This window comes from Enhydra lutris, unplaced genomic scaffold, assembly GCF_002288905.1.
Source record: "Enhydra lutris kenyoni isolate GAN:26980312 unplaced genomic scaffold, ASM228890v2 scaffoldscaffold15, whole genome shotgun sequence".
Taxonomy (NCBI): Eukaryota; Metazoa; Chordata; class Mammalia; order Carnivora; family Mustelidae; genus Enhydra; species Enhydra lutris.
Genome location: NW_019154099.1, coordinates 24072171 through 24077938, shown reverse-complemented (window position 1 = coordinate 24077938; position 5768 = coordinate 24072171). Strand labels below are relative to the sequence as shown.

Here is a 5768-nt window from a genome sequence, read left to right as displayed (position 1 = left end):
GTTTTCCATTAGTTCAGTAATATACTGAAAAATATAAATACAAAAATCACCCTGAAAGTAAATTAACTTTTATAAGAATAGTGTTTTAAAATTCTAGTATTCCTTCCATAGATAGGGTAAAATTTTATCTTAATTTATATTTTATTTGGATCATGACATTCTATTATATGAATTTACTCTTCTAATCTGTCAAAATCATTGCTCTGAAGTTGAAAATATTTATATTGAAAAAACTGCCTTGGGCTTTTGTGCAACTATATTTAGTTTTTTTTAATAGACAGTAGTTTATTAAGTTGGGTAATATCAAATATAGAAAATGGCATATATCATTAATATTATAATATCCCAAGAGTACCTAATTAGTTCACAGGCATCATATTATTATTTTTTATGAATATAGTTATGATAAACATGCCACTTTAGCATCTTAAGATTACTTGTATTTTGATTTCCTCCTATCATTATAAATCAATATTAATTAACAAACTACAGTAGATTCATGAACCGGTTATATTTAAGAATTAAAGTTATTCTGATCACTTAAGAAACAGATTTCTTATTTACTTTTTAAGATTATTTTTCTTGCTATTGTTAAATAAAATTACTTACCAATATATACTATGATTAAGAACATAAGTTAATTATTTTTAAAATTAAATATTTTCTGATTTTTTATGATATAATTAATAAATATTGGGTTACTTATTTATACCTTTTAAAGTTATATTTATATAAACCTGGGAATGTTCATATCATCCTTCTTTTAGTCATGACAAATACAATAATTTAGTGCATGTTGAACATAAAATCTCTAAATAGTACTGACATATTGCAAAATTCTATATGAACCTAAAAATTTACTAATGGAAACACTCTACTCATTGTTTCATTGAATAACCAAGGATCATATATAATGCAATAGTGCATTTGCTAAGAGCAGGATTAATCAAATTAAAGTTTAAGAATATTGACTGTCAATTTGTTTTAACACTTTTATTATAGAACAGGTCTTCAATTTCATAACTCTACTTTAAAATGAAAACAAACTGATGCCTTGCTATGTGTTTAAATTAAGCTTGCTATTTTGGCCTTGACACATCCAAAATAAGAACATTATTCAACACAAACACAACTTGTCTGGAAATCGGCTAGAACTATTGGAGCTTAGTGTCCTCTGTAGACATCGAACACAATTACTTGATGAGTGGAAAGGTGGTTGTTTTTCATTGACTTGAAAGGGCATATGCAATAATTAAAATTTTGTTTAAAAAACTGACTTTGCCCTTTTGAACCTGGCTTGAGAAAATGATGACTAAAGCAGTCTTCAATAAAATTGCATTTGGACACTCTCAGCTAGACCTTAGAAAAAGTTCCTCTGTTCCTTTGTATTTGACAAGCATTTGACAGTTGAACTGAAGATACTTTTTTATTATACACAGATCTTTTTTCCGCAAAGCAGAAGTAATAATAATGATTTTTTTTTTTCCTTTTGGCTAAGATCAAGTGCAAAACAGAAATAATAAATATTGCTTGCTAAATTTCAAATCTTTTGTTAGAATTTACTTGATTCTTCTGTTTTTATAGAAATACAAAAGGGAAGTCAGGCTGCTCCACACTATCCTACTACCACCATTGCCATTTGTGTATTAGTGAATCAAACACAGCATTTTGTTTCTAGGTTTTAAAACCTGAGAGTAATAATGTACAATTCAAAATTATTTTATTGAGAAGGCTTTTTCTAAATAATCTCTAAATAATCTCTAAATCTTTATGTAAAGTTCTTTCCATTCATGGGGACTTTAAAAATGGTCAGTAAAAGTAACTGTCAGTCCATGTGGTCGTCGTCACTGATAGTTTAGAACAAACACCACAGGGAGCATTTCATATTGTGGAAAAAATCAGAATGCACGACCATACAATTACAAAGTCAGAAAGGTCTCTACATCTTTAGGTAACTTCAAAAATTGAATATTTCTGAACCTGTCATGTACAGCAAGAGTTCCCAGAATGCTTAATGATTTGGTAAAGGCTATAAAGGTACTATTTAGAGTGCCTGTCCTGTGATAGCAGGGAGTTCTTCCTTGTTGTCAGATTAACATGTATCAGAAAAACTACTTTGGCAATCTTCTCTGCACTAGGAATAGCTCTCCTGCCACAGCTCCTTGTCCCCTGAAACTGTACACCTGTGCAAAGTTCTTTCTTCCTGAGCAGGAACACTTCTCAGCAATTGAGACGATCACTGTTTGCCGTGGTACTAAAACCACCAGAGACACTGTCAGAAGAGAATCTAAGCAGCTTGGCAACCCCATGTCCTCTAACCTCACTTACTCCTAGATGCAGCTTTTGAACAAGTGCCATTTCAAGGGACACTGACATAGCCGCCAAGTTCATTGGGGTTGGGGCTGCCATGGTAGGGGTGGCTGGCTATGGGCTGGAATTGGGACTGTGTTTGGGAGCCTCATCATTGGTCTTGCTGGGAGCCCTTCTCTGAAGCAATAGCTCTTCTCCTAAACTATTCGGAACTTCACCTTCTTGGAGACCATGGATCTATTTTGCCTGATGGTGACCATTCTCATCCTCTTCACCATGTAAAGGAGCTGTCTCCACTTCTGATGCCTTTCTCCAATGTCTCATTTTCCCTGTATGTTCCCTTTTTCTAAACCTCCCCAAGGAACCCAAGGGAAAGTGGTTGGCTCAATTTGGCAAGAGGAAGACAAATACTACTATATAAATGAGGGCAAAAAAAGAGAAAAATTACTTTGATTTTTTTGAAACATTGAAGTTATGAAGCAAACCATGAGGCTCTTAACTATAGGGAACAAACAGAGGGTTGATGGAGGGAGGTGGGTGGGGTGGGCTAAATGGGCGATGGACATTAAGGAGGACACTTGTGTTGAGCACAGGTTGTTGTATGTAAGTGGTGAATCACTAAATTCTGCTCCTGAAGCCAACTTTACTATATATGTTAACTAACTTGAATTTAAATAAAAATATGAAATTAAAAAAAAGAAATTATGGACTCTAAAAGCTGAAGTCAGAAAGAAGACAAAACTTATTATGAAGTTATGTTATTCCGTATCAAAGTCATCTTAGTTTTTCACCAGTAAGAAGATTTCAGGAGTGTCCATATAATGTAGCTATTTTAAAAATGAAATTTAGGAACTATGTGCTCATCTGTAAATGAACACAGAAGCAGAAAAAAATTATAGACACCATTTTTTAGCGTGGGTGCTCACTGACAGATGGGTCATGCAATAGTGCAAAGCCTAAGAATAGTGAATACAGAAGTTATGCTTCATAGTTCAGATTCCATCTATCTTGCTTTTCCTTTTTTCTATAATGAGTCTTTCTCTGTCTCCTTCCCTTCAACTACCTGATAAACCTGTTAAAATCCTTTACATATAAAGTTAAGTATTTGTTCATATTAAAACATTTTCAGATGCCCTCAGAAGTGCTAATGTTGCTGCCTTTGTAGGCTGTGGATTACCTGTGTTTCATTTTTCCATTTTCTGAGGTTGATATTTGCAATAGGGTTCTATAACCATTTTCAAATTTATGGGTTCAGAGTTCTATGCCCTGGGTCCACTCCTTTTAGCACATGTACTGGTTGACATCCTGTTATTGTAAGAGTCATTATTCTGGATATTTCAAATAGAAAGAAATTAGTGAAAATGTTCTTTTCTCCAAGGATGGTCTAAAGAAGCAATTACTCCTTTTTCTTAAAGAACTGCTTCTACAAAGGAAACCAGACTAATCATCCCCATATCATCATCTAAGATGGTGCTAGCTGAATAATTTATTTTCTGAAAATTATTTTATTCATAGAAATTACATATATATTTATATATATATATATGTTAGTATATGTACAAACTGTATATGCATACTGCAAACTGTAAAGCAGGGGGAAAAACCCTATGTTGCATGATTATAGCATAATACTAGAAACATCTCAAATTCTTTGGAAAATTAGTTAATTCTTATTTTGAAACATGTGTGGATGCAATCATTGCAGAAGGAAAACATTGCTTCTCTAGAAAACTTTTTAAAAAATTACACATACACTGGCATTGCATTAGAAAGGGATGACTGAGTAAAATCACTATGCAAAAGTAATTGTTTCTAAAGTTAATAGAAAAAACTAAACAAAATATCATATATTTTCTTGTCATGCAAGACAATTTAGTGTCTAAATGTCATTGTGACAGTAAAAGCACTTTTAAGGTTAGTAGACAGCTCTGCTTTCATAAAAACATGGGTAAATTTTGAAGGGGAAAAAAAAAAGGAATCTGCAGAATATCCCTGAAGCTAAGAGTATTGGTATCCAAATATCTATGAAATGTTTAATGTCAAGAAGCACTACAAATAGATAAATATAGATTTCCCAATAATGTCAAAGTACCACATCCACAATTTTAACTTACTGTGACATGTTCTGGTAAGTATGACCACTATGCTTTGGGGAGTAATATCTGTCCAATAATTATCTCACTTTTGTTTATTAAATGTGTGTATATTTTTCCATATTATTCTCTACTCTATTGCTATCTGGGTCTTGTTATCTGTTATCTTCTTTTTCTATTTCCACTAGAGTATTTTTTTAAACTATCCTCTTTATAGTGCTTTTAACTCACTTCACTCCTGTATAGATAAAGGATTTGGCAAAAATGTATGGAATGATCGAACTTAGTAAAATAGCTTTAGCTGCCATGAGTGATGCAAAGATATGTGAATTCTCTCCCTTCCCTCCATAAAGACATGCAATTTAGAAGGGGAATGAGATTAATAAAACAAGTACTATAATACAGATTTGAATAAGATAATTGTTTTAAGGCTAAAAAGGAAACATATTTTTTTTAAAAGTTTCGGCCCAACTTTTTCCTAATCTTAGGAGTAAATAATAAGAGTTTATATATACAAATCACTTCAATATTAGTCTTTAGTACTAAAAAAAAATAGAGGAAATTGGTTAAAATGCACACAAAAGTATTTAGATTAGGTAAAATAAGATAAAAGGTATTACTTTGAAAGTATAATCTGTAGGTAAGGGCTGAAGTACACATAACAAAATCTGAAAGGGAATTTTTAGCTACTATTTTTGTTTCTGATAAACAGAATTTTAAACTAAAGAACAGAGAGAAATAGATATAATTAAACATGTGAGTAAACAGGAATTGAAACAGGAATTGAAAAGAAATGAGGGGCACCTCAGTGGTTCAGTCAGTTAAGTGTCTGCTCGATTTCAGCTCAGGTCCTGATCTGTGAGATCCAGCCCACATCAGGCTCTGTGCTGGGTGCAGAGCCTGCTTAAGATTCTCCCTCTGACCCTTCTCTCTCTCTCTCTTTCTGTCTCTCTCTCAAAATGAATAAATAAATGCATACATAAATTTAGAAATGAAGATTGAAACTAGTATTTTTTTTTTGATGAAAATAACAGGAAAAAGGTAAAATCTTTAATGTTCCAGATGTCAATATTTCCTTGTATGGGGATTTTAATAAAAGAAATATTACAATGACATCATGGAAAATAAAAATTGTTCACATTTATTGGAGTCATCTGACATACTACACACTTCACATATCTATAATTATATGAATAGTATATACATATATATGTATGTACATATATACACACACACATGCATGCACACACACAAATACACACATTAAAGTTCAACAACTTAATGTTCACACCTAGGTTAGAGCTAATGCTAAAACTCATGGGTCCATCCACCAGATAAGTCTTGCAAATGATTCCAGTATGTGGA

At 32.3% G+C, this 5768-nt stretch overlaps 1 pseudogene; it reads left to right on the top strand.

Moving 5' to 3' along the window:
- Positions 1-2097: 2097 nt before the first annotated feature.
- LOC111146869 lies at positions 2098-2592 on the top strand (annotated as a pseudogene).
- Positions 2593-5768: the final 3176 nt, after the last annotated feature.